The following is a 12,041-nucleotide window of genomic DNA, read 5'->3' on the forward strand; positions in this document are numbered from 1 at the left end:
GCATCTTCGCCCGGCGCCACGCCGCCACTCGTCGCTCCGGCGACCTCGCCGCACTCCGGCCCCGGCGACCCCTCCTCTCCGGCGTCCTACTCCGACCGCGTCCCCGTCGCCGGTGAACAGTAACTCCGGGGCCGACGAACCTCATAATCCGCGCCAGATCTGGATCTGAGAAGTTTCAGTTGACTTTTTCCCCCGTAACCCTAATATTTTTGCATACTTTGACATGCCATAACTTCATCATAGTAGCTCCAATTCGTGCGTGTAGCATATCAAAATGTTGGCCTCAACGAGTACATCATTTCATCTCATTGCATCATTTTCAGTTGAGCTCATCTTGATGCCCAAAATGCTGTTGGAAGAGGGCTATGTGATGATAGTTTCAGATCTGTTTCAGCAAATGCACTTTTGTAATTTTTGCCATGATTAATGTGTGCATACTATGATCGTGAGCTCTACATGTGTTTTGAAGAATGCCATGCCATCTTTACAGGGGTGTATGCCATGTATTTTTGTGATCTATGTGGTGACTAGCATAAGCATGCAAAGTAGCTTACTCAATGATGCTGATTTCACAGACTTAGAATTTCACTAAGTCCTTGCCCTGTCATTATTTTTATGCCATATGTTCATGTTGTTGCCTAGTGATCCGTGCCTCTTTTGAGCATGATCAGTAATGATGTTTTGTAGATAATGTTGTGCTCTATCCATCCATGTCTTTGTTTGCAATTATGGAGCAACCTAGCTTGAGTCAATCGAGCTCTACTTTTGCTATAAAATGTTCCTGGCAGATTGTTAACATGTTTAGCGATTTTGGCGAGCTTGTTGTAGTTGATCCGTGCATGTTATGATGTTGTTCTTGCCATGTCTAGCTTCTATGCCATGTCTACTTGCTGGGTGTATGCTTAGATTATCATGCAATGCCTCGTGGTGAGTGCATCGAGCTAGTAAACATGCCTACTTGTTATCTATTTTGCCATGCTCCAGTTTTTTTCACTTAGTCTGAATCTGTTTATGTTTTTGCTATGTTCACATGCTTGCAATTGTATTTTCTGATCCCTTTTGGCTCATGGTCACTAAGGGAATTTTGTTGTATGCTTTGAGTAGCTTCATGCCATGCCTTGCTTTGCCATGATAAGTTCCTGTAGCATGTAGTTTTCGTGCTCTAAACATTGCTTTCTGATGATAAATTCCTGACATGCTGTTAATTTCACCAAGTCTGAAACCTGTTACCTTTTGCACTTTTGTCATGCTTGTTTGAACCTGTTATTGAGTGAATTGGCCGTAGATCAGTGTTCATCTTTTGTCAAGCATTATGAGTGGATCCCTGCCATTTATTTTGTTGCCATGCTTGAGTGCAGTAGCTTATTTATCTTGATGCATTTAGGAGGCTACTTGCTGTTTATCGGAGACCGGTGCCATATTTGTTTTGCTTGCCATTTCCAAACCGTGCATCCGATTCCCGTGATCTTTATATCGATTTCGGCCGAAATCAACTCCTCTTTCCAGTGGAACTCTTGGTTTTCCAAGTTGAGTCCAGGGCTAATCATTCTTTTCCAAATCTTGCATATGCATCACATATCGCATTCCGCATATCATACGCCGTTTGCATCATGTTGCTTGAGCATTGCACGTGGTTGATTGTGTTCCTTTTTGTTTGTTGTTCTTGCTTGGGTAGAGCCGGGTGACGAGTATGTGATCGAGGAGCCCATTGAGTACGCTTACGAGGATCAAGTCAACTCAGAGAACTTTGCAGGCAAGATGACCATACCCACGAAATCACTTCTATCTTTGCTTGCTAGATGCTCGCTCTTTTGCTATGCCTATGCTATGATACCTACCACTTGCTTATCATGCCTCCCAAATTGCCATGTCAAACCTCTAACCCACCTTGTCCTAGCAAACCGTTGTTTGGCTATGTTACCGCTTTGCTCAGCCCCTCTTATATCGTTGCTAGTTGCAAGTGAAGATTGGAGATCGTTCCTTGTTGGAACATTTTTATTGTTGGGATATCACCATATTATCTTGTTTATCCTAATGCACCTATACACTTGGTAAAGGGTGGAAGGCTTGGCCTTATGCCTGGTGTTTTGTTCCACTCTTGCCGCCCTAGTTTCCGTCATATCGGTGTTATGTTCCCGGATTTTGCGTTCCTTACACGGTTGGGTTATAATGGGAACCCCTTGACACTTCGCCTTGAATAAAACTCCTCCAGCATGGCCCAACATTGGTTTTACCATTCACCACCTAGCTTCTTTTTCCCTTGGGTTCGCGGACTCAAGCATCATCTTTATTTAAACCCCCGGGCCAGTGCTCCTCTGAGTCTTGGTCCAACCTGTCAGTTGCCGGTGGCTACCAGGGGCAACTCTGGGCTGGCCTACCGGAACCTTGGACAATCCGGTGTGCCCTCAGAACGAGATATGTGCAGCTCCTATCGGGATTTGTTGGCACATTCGGGTGGCTTTGCTGGTTTAGTTTTACCATTGTCGAGATGTCTTGTAACCGGGATGCCGAGTCTGATCGAATTGTCTTGGGAGAGGGAATATCCTTCGTTGACCGTGAGAGCTTGTGATGGGCTAAGTTGGGACACCCCTGCAGGGATTTGATCTTTCGAAAGCCATGCCCGCGGTTATGGGCAGATGGGAATTTGTTAATGTCCGGTTGTAGATAGCCTGAAACTTAACTTAATTAAAATGCACCAACCGCGTGTGTTACCGTGATGATCTCTTCTCGGCGGAGTCCGGGAAGCGAACACGGTGTTGGAGTAATTCTTGACATAGGTTATTCTAGGATCACTTCTTGATCATAGTTGTTCGACTGTGCCTTTGCCTTCTCTTCTCGCTCTCTTTTGCGAATATGTAAGCCACCATATATGCTAGTCGCTTGCTGCAGCTCCACATCATACCTTTTACCCTTCCTATAAGCTTAAATAGTCTTGATCGCGAGGGTGTGAGATTGCTGAGTCCTCGTGACTCACAGATTCCTTCCAAAACCAGATGCAGGGACCGATGATACCGCTCTAGGTGATTCAACTGAGCTCAAGTGGCTGTTCGACGAGGACTCATGATGATACTACGTGTCTTTCCCAGATGATCAGTAGTGGTGCCCAGTTGGGGTGATCGGGGACTATGTTGCATTTGGGATTTATCTTTATTTTGGTTCCGTAGCCGGAACTTGAGTGTATTTTGATGAATGTAATGTTATTTATGCATTGTGTGACGTGGCGAGTGTAAGCCAACTATGTATCTCTTTCCCTTTATGTATTACATGGGTTGTTTGCAAAGATTACCTCACTTGTGACATTGCTTTCAATGCAGTTATGCCTCTAAGTCGTGCTTCGACACGTGGGAGATATAGCCGCATCGAGGACGTTACAAGTTGGTATCAGAGCCTTCCCCGACTTTAGGAGCCCCCTGCTTGATCGAATCATTGGTGTTGTTGAGTCTAGAAAAATGTTTTGAGTCATTTAGGATTATATATATCGGAGAGTTAGGAATTCTTTTTATTCCTCAGTCCCTTCGTCGCGCTGGTGAGGCATCCTGACGTAGAGTTTTGGCTCTTCTCTTCTCAAATTTCACTAAAAAAAAATTAGGATCACGCGGGTATCTTGGAATCGTTCTGATGGTTTTGTGACGAGAACATTGTTCTTGGTGCCTCCTGTCATTTAGGGGTTGTGGCAGTGTCCCGAGGAGTTGAGCTCCGAGGTGTTGTCGTCACAATTTTATCATTGAGATTCTGGAATACCTGAGTTCCGCCGACATCAAAAATCTCTTTTATGCAGTTGTTGGTGAGATAACCTTGACGCCACCCAGTACTGGGGCGGGAGTTCGGGAGTATATCCATAACTCGTATAACGGATGCTTTTCGAAGGTTTAGGTAAATGATTTCCGAAGATTTCTTGGTTATGTGTTGAAGGATGGATACAACTGGATGTAGGATTTGCTAGCTTTGGGTGAGATATTATGCTTCCCCTGTATCCCCAACACCTGATTGCATAACTGGAAAGGTTTAGGAGTTTCATAGGTGGGAATTCTTGTAGCTCTAGTACTTCTTCCGCGGATATTTGGTTTGTGATTGGGTAATCCTCACCAAGTATTTGTTCATGTCCGTACCTTATTGTTTTATTCTTCTTCCTCTACCTAAGTGGCTTCTCAATTTATGGAAATGTGACCATTTCAATTGGAATGCATTCATTCATTTTGTTCGGATGTGAAGACTTTATGTTGCAATTTCTATCCGTTGGATTCAGCTTCAATATTTGTCTGTCAATATGCTAACAGATGTGACCCTCTTCAGGATGGCTCCTGCTAAGGGTCAGAATCAGAATCAAGATCCGCCACCACCACCTCCACCTTCGGAGGCATGGCAAGCTGTGATGGCCGCTACCAATGCAAACACGCAGCTGATCATGCAAATTCTGCAAGAGCGCAACCAAGGGAATCATGGCCATGGCAACAATCAGAATAAGTTTCCTACACTCAACCAGTTCCTTGCTAACCAGCCAAAGACCTTCTGCAACTGTGTCGAGGCCTCAGACGCTGATGATTGGCTCGTGGATATCTGCAAGCATTTCGAGTGTAGTAACGTCAGGCCTGAGGACTTTGTCAAGTTTGCCTCCTTCCAACTGAAAGACCAAGCTGCAGAATGGTTTCAGCAATACAAAGATTCCAGAGGAGGCCGTGCGATTACCTGGGATGAACTTCCGCCAAGACTTCAAAGCTCATCACATTCCTCAGAGTGTTGTTGAGAGCAAGCGTGAGGAATTCTGCAACTTGAAGCAAGGCAGCTTGTCTGTTTACCAGTATAACATTCTGTTCCAGAGGCTCGCTCGTTTCACCAAGCAAGACGTCCCTGACGAGAAGAGCATGATTTATCAGTTCATGGGTGGCCTCAGAGAAGATCTCCAACTAGCTCTCGTCCTTTTTGAGCCGAAGAAGTACGATGAGTTCTACAATATGGCAATGAAGCAAGAGACTGCTCAACTCAAGTGCGATGCTTCCAAGAAGTGAGTCAGAGATGCAACTCCTTCTTCCTCAACTCAAGTGGCTTCTAAGCAGCAAAAGTATTGGCTGCCTCCTCCTCTGTTCCGTCAGCCTTATCAGCAGAAGAGCAAAGGTGGCAATGAATCTTCCCACCCACCCAACCCAGACTTTCAGAACAAGACTTCGTCTCAAGCTCCAAGATCAAGTGCTCCGTATCACCGTCCGCTCTCGGAGGTCACGTGCAACAAGTGTCAGCAGAAAGGTCACTATGCCAACAAATCCTTCAATTAGAGGTGTCTCCCTCCTCCTCCTCCTCCTGTGAGATCTGCCAGCACCGCAGTGGTCAAGCATAACCCCAAGTTCGCCAAGGTCAACTTGTTGAATGCAGCTCAGGCAGAGGACTCGCCAGATGTCATCATGGGTAACCTTCCTGTTAACAATATTCCTGCAAAAGTTCTTTTTGACACTAGTGCATCGCATTGTTTCATCTCAAGACCTTTTGCATCTAAGCATGAATTGGCTCCCCAAGTTTTGCCTAGACCGCAGTTGTCTCTCCGGGTAAACGCATGAATGCTAACTCCATAGTTCCGGATGTTACTATCACGTTGGGCGACTACAAGTTTCTGTCTTCTCCTACGGTTCTTGGTGACTCAGATATTGATCTTATTCTTGGAATGGATTGGCTTTCTAAGCACAAGGCTCATCTTGATTGTGCCTCCAGGCAGATTCAATTGACTCATTCGTCTGAGGATGTAATTGTCTTTGCCGCTCGTGATGATACCATTCGATTGTTTTCTCTCAATGAGAAGGGTGAGCTAGATGCCATTTCACAGATTCCAGTCATTTGCGAATATCAAGACGTCTTTCCAGAAGAGCTTCCAGGAATGCCTCCGCACCGGCCAGTTGAATTCGTCATCGATCTTGAGCCTGGCACGAAACCTGTTTGCAAACGTCCTTACAAGCTTGGACCTGAAGAGTTGAAGGAGCTGAAGAAGCAACTCGATATTCAAGAGCGTATGGGTCTCATCCGACCTAGTTCTTCTCCGTGGGGTTGTGGAGTTCTTTTTGTGAAGAAGAAGGATGGAACAGACCGACTTTGTGTCGACTACCGTCCATTGAACAAGAAGACCATAAAGAACAAGTACCAACTTCCCAACATCAACGAGCTGTTTGAATAACTCAAAGGTGCTCAAGTATTCTCCAAGCTTGATCTCCGTATGGGCTATCATCAGATTCACATCCATGAAGAGGATATCCCCAAGATAGCATTCAGAACAAGCTATGGTTCATACGAATACACTGTCATGTCTTTCGGCCTCGTTAATGCTCCACCAACATTCTCTCGCATGATGAACTTCATCTTCAACGCCTACACAAATGACTTCGTCTTGGTCTACCTTGATGACATTTTGGTCTTTTCCAAGAACAAGGAAGATCATGCCAAGCACTTGCGTTTGGTGCTGGATAAGCTTAGAGAACATCAGTTCTATGCGAAGTTTTCAAAGTGCGAGTTTTGGCTCGATGAGGTTATCTACCTTGGGCATATCATCTCTGCCAAGGGCATAGCGGTGAATCCTGAGAAGGTGTCTACAATTGTGAATTGGGAACCGCCTCAGAACGTGAAGCAACTCCGCAGCTTCCTTGGGCTCGCAAGCTATTGTTGAAGGTTCGTTGAGAACTTCTCTAAGATCGCGAAGCCTCTTTCCAACCTTCTCCAGAAGCACGTCAAGTACGTTTGGTCGCCTGAATGTGACATCGCTTTCAACACCCTGAAAGAGAAATTAGTCACTGCTCTAGTTCTGACTCCTCCTGATGAATCCAAACCGTTCGAGGTCTTCTGTGATGCCTCTCTTCAAGGTCTTGGTGCAGTGTTGATGCAAGAGAAGAAAGTTGTGGCTTATACCTCTCGCCAGTTGAAGCCCAATGAAAAGAACTACTCCACTCATGACCTTGAGTTGGCGGCAGTTGTCCATGCTCTTTTAACTTGGAGACATCTCTTATTGGGACGAAAAGTGGACATCTTCACTGATCATAAGAGTCTCAAGTATATCTTCACTCAGCCAAATCTCAACCTCAGGCAGACTCGTTGGGTCGAAATGATTCAAGAGTATAATCTGACTATCGAATATACTCCAGGAAAGGCCAATGTAATTGCTGACGCATTGAGCAGAAAGGCTTACTGCAACAGTTTGATTCTCAAGCCTTACCAACCCGAACTTTGTGAAGCTTTCCGCAAACTCAATCTGCAAGTTGTTCCTCAAGGTTTCCTCGCCAACCTCCAAGTCTCTCCTACTTTGGAAGATCAGATTCGCGAGGCTCAACTTCTTGATGCCATGGTGAAGAAGGTGAAGATTGGGATTGCTAAGAGTCAACCCAAGTACAAGTGATATCGTCTTGATGACAAGGATACTCTATTCTTCGAGGATCGCATTGTTGTGCCTAAAGGTGACCTTGGTAAAGTCATTATGAATGAGGCTCACAATTCACTCCTCTCTATCCACCCTGGAAGTACAAAGATGTACCAGGACCTCAAGCAGTCGTATTGGTGGACCCGAATTAAGCGTGAGATTGCCCAGTTCGTGAATGAATGTGATGTCTGCAGACGAGTGAAGGCAGAACACCAAAGACTAGCTAGGCTCCTCCAACCTCTTGCCATTCCAGAATGGAAATTTGACCATATTGAGATGGACTTCGTGACTGGATTTCCAAAGTCCAAGCGTGGAAATGATGCTAACTTCGTTGTCATCGACAAACTCACTAAAGTGGCTCATTTTCTTCCTATCAAAGAATCTATCACAACAGCTCAATTGGCAGAGCTATATACCTCCCGGATTGTCACGCTGCACGGCATTCCGCAGTTGATATCTTCAGATCATGGCAGCATCTTCACCTCCAAGTTTTGGGATTCTTTTCAGAATGCCATGGGCACCAACATTCGCTTCAGCACAACTTTTCATCCTCAAACCAGTGGCCAAGTCGAGCAAGTAAATCAGATTCTTGAATATATGCTCAGGGCTTGCGTCATCTCTTTCAGTATGAAGTGGGAAGATTGTCTTCCATATGCTGAGTTCTCCTACAACAACAACTTCCAAGAGAGTTCGGGAAAGGCCCCATTCGAAATTCTCTATGGCAGAAAGTGTCGTACTCCTCTTAACTGGTCAGAGACAGGTGAACGTCAACTTCTTGGCAATGACTTGATCACAGAGGCAGAAGAGATGTGCAAAGTCATTCGTGATAATCTCAAAGCCGCGCAATCGTGCCAGAAGAGTTACTATGATAGCAAACATCGTGACTTGGCTTTCGAGATCGGAGACCATGTCTACCACCACGTCTCTCCAATGAAAGGTACTCGTCGCTTCGGTATCAAAGGGAAGCTTGCCCATAGATACGTGGGTCCTTTCAAGATCGTCAGCAAGAGAGGCGATCTCGCCTATCAACTTGAGCTTCCCTCCAACTTTGCAAAAGTGCACGACGTCTTTCACGTGTCTCAACTCCGCAAGTGCTTAAAGACTCCTGACTGCACTGTCAACTTCGAAGACATTGATCTCCAAGAAGACCTGTCTTATCGTGAGCACCCCGTTGCTATTCTTGAAGAAACTGAGCGCAAGACTCACAACAAGTCTATCAAATTCCTCAAAGTAAAGTGGTCACATCATTCCGACCGTGAAGCCACCTGGGAACGCGAGGATCACCTCCGTTCTGAGTACCCGGAGTTTTTCCAGTCCTAGATCTCAGGACGAGATCCTTTCGTAGTGGTGGAGTGTTGTAACACCCCGGATGTAACTACCTTAATTGTATTCCGACTCTTGCCTTTTCTAGCATTAAGTTATGTCATTTCCTCGTTGTTGGGTTTTTGCCTTCGTGTGTTTTTGTCTTTGTCATGCATCTCATATCATGTCATCATGTGCATTGCATTTGCATATGTGTTCGTCTGATGCATCCGAGCATTTTCCCCGTTGTCCATTTTGCATTCCGGCGCTCCTATGTCCTCCGGTGTCCCTTTCTACCTCTTTTCGTGTGCGGGTGTTAAACGTTTTCAGATTGGACCGAGACTTGTCATGCGGCCTTGGTTTAGTACCGGTAGACCGCCTGTCAAGTTTCATGCCATTTGGACTTCGTTTGATACTCCAACGGTTAACCAAGGGACCGAAAAGGCCTCATGTGTGTTGCAGCCCAACACCCATCCAAAGTGGCCCAAAACCCACCTAAACCCCTTCCATCATCTAGAGCGTTCGATCACGATCACGTGGCCGCAAACCGCACCTCATTTGGAGCTTCCTAGCTCCTCTTCCTCTATATATAGGCCACTCCCCGAAAATTCCGGATCCAAAACCACCCTAACCCTAAAAATCCGCTCGCGCCACCGCCGGACATGTCCGCCTGCACGCCGGACACCGCCCCGATCCAGTGAGCGAGAGACACGTGGCTCCGCCGCCTCCTTCCACCGCGCGGCCCGGCGAGCCCATGGCCGGCCCCCGCGGCCCACATCGCCCCGCCGCCACCTACCTCTGCTTTCGCCGCCCAACCTTCCTCGCCGCGCCGCCCGAGAGCTGCCGCGCGCCGCCCATGCCGGCGAGCGCCGCGCCCTGCCGCGCCGTCGACCGGCCGGAGCCGCCGCATCTTCGCCCGGCGCCGCGCCGCCGCTCGTCGCTCCGGCGACCTCGCCGCACTCCGGCCCCGGCGACCCCTCCTCTCCGACGTCCTCCTCCGACCGCGTCCCCGTCGCCGGTGAACAGTAACTCCGGTGCCGACGAACCTCATAATCCGCGCCAGAGCTGGATCTGAGAAGTTTCGATCGACTTTTCCCCCCTAACCCTAATATTTTTGCATACTTTGACATGCCATAACTTCATCATCGTAGCTCCGATTCGTGCGTGTAGCATATCAAAGTGTTCGTCTCGACGAGTACATCATTTCATCTCATTGCATCATTTTCATTTGAGCTCATCTTGATGCCCGAAATGCTGTTGGAAGAGGGCTATGTGATGATAGTTTCAGATCTGTTTCAGCAAATGCACTTTTGTCATTTTTGCCATGATTAATGTGTGCATGCTATGATCCTGAGCTCTACATGTGTTTTGAAGAATGCCATGCCATCTTTACAGGGGTGTATGCCATGTATTTTTGTGATCCGTGCCTCTTTTGAGCATGATCAGTAAGGATGTTTTGTAGATAATGTTGTGCTATATCCATCCATGTCTTTGTTTGCAATTATGGAGCATCCTAGCTTGAGTCAATCGAGCTCTACTTTTGCTATAAAATGTTCCTGGCAGATTGTTAACATGTTTAGTGATTTTGCCGAGCTTGTTGTAGTTGATCCGTGCATGCTATGATGTTGTTTTTGCCATGTCTAGCTTCTTTGCCATGTCTAGTTGCTGGGTGTATGCTTAGATTATCATGCAATGCCTCGTGGTGAGTGCATCGATCTAGTAAACATGCCTACTTGTTATCTGTTTTGCCATGCTCCAGTTTTTTCACTAAGTCTGAATCTGTTTATGTTTTTGCTATGTTCACATGCTTACAATTGTATTTTCTGATCCCTTTTGGTTCATGGTCACTAAGGGACTTTTGCTGTATGCTTTGAGTAGCTTCATGCCATGCCTTGCTTTGCCATGATAAGTTCCTGTAGCATGTAGTTTTCGTGCTCTAAACATTGCTTCCTGATGATAAATTCCTGACATGCTGTTAATTTCACTAAGTCTGAAACCTGTTACCTTTTGCACTTTTGCCATGCTTGTTTGAACCTGTTATTGAGTGAATTAGCCGTAGCTCAGTGTTCATCTTTTGTCAAGCATTATGAGTGGATCCCTGCCATGTATTTTTTGCCATCCTTGAGTGCAGTAGCTTATTTATCTTGATGCATCTAGGAGGCTACTTGCTGTTTATCGCAGACCGGTGCCATATTTGTTTTGCTTGCCATTTCCAAACCGTGCATCCGATTCCGGTGATCTTTATATCGATTTCGACCGAAATCAACTCCTCTTTCCAGTGGCACTCTTGGTTTTACAATTTGAGGCCAGGGTCAATAATTCTTTTCCAAATCTTGCATATGCATCACATATTGCATTCCGCATATCATACCCCGTTTGCATCATGTTGCTTGAGCATTGCACGTGGTTGATTGTGTTCCTTTTTGTTTGTTGTTCTTGCTTGGGTAGAGCCGGAGACGAGTACGCGATCGAGGAGCCCGTTGAGTACGCTTACGAGGATCAAGTCAACTCAGAGAACTTTGCAGGCAAGATGACCATACCCTCGAAATCACTTCTATCCTTGCTTGCTAGATGCTCGCTCTTTTGCTATGCCTATGCTACGATACCTGCCACTTGCTTATCATGCCTCCCAAATTGCCATGTCAAACCTCTAACCCACCTTGTCCTAGCAAACCGTTGTTTGGCTATGTTACCGCTTTGCTCAACCCCTCTTATAGCGTTGCTAGTTGCAGGTGAAGATTGGAGATCGTTCCTTGTTGGAACATGTTTATTGTTGGGATATCACCATATTATCTTGTTTATCCTAATGCACCTATACACTTGGTAAAGGGTGGAAGGCTCGGCCTTATGCCTGGTGTTTTGTTCCACTCTTGCCGCCCTTGTTTCCGTCATATCGGTGTTATGTTCCTGAATTTTGCGTTCCTTACACGGTTGGGTTATAATGGGAACCCCTTGACACTTCGCCTTGAATAAAACTCCTCCAGCATGGCCCAACATTGGTTTTACCATTTGCCACCTAGCCTCTTTTTCCCTTGGGTTCCGCGGACTCAAGGGTCATCTTTATTTAAACCCCCGGGCCAGTGCTCCTCTGAGTGTTGGTCCAACCTGTTAGCTGCCGGTGGCCACCAGGGGCAACTCTGGGCTGGCCTACCGGAACCTTGGACAATCCAGTGTGCCCTGAGAACGAGATATGTGCAGCTCCTATCGGGATTTGTCAGCACATTCAGGTGGCTTTGCTGGTTTAGTTTTCCATTGTCGAGATGTCTTGTAACCGGGATGCCGAGTCTGATCGGATTGTCTTGGGAGAAGGAATGTCCTTCGTTGACCGTGAGAGCTTGTGATGGGCTAAGTT

The sequence above is a fragment of the Triticum dicoccoides genome, chromosome 6A, assembly GCF_002162155.2.
Source record: "Triticum dicoccoides isolate Atlit2015 ecotype Zavitan chromosome 6A, WEW_v2.0, whole genome shotgun sequence".
Lineage (NCBI taxonomy): Eukaryota > Viridiplantae > Streptophyta > Magnoliopsida > Poales > Poaceae > Triticum > Triticum dicoccoides.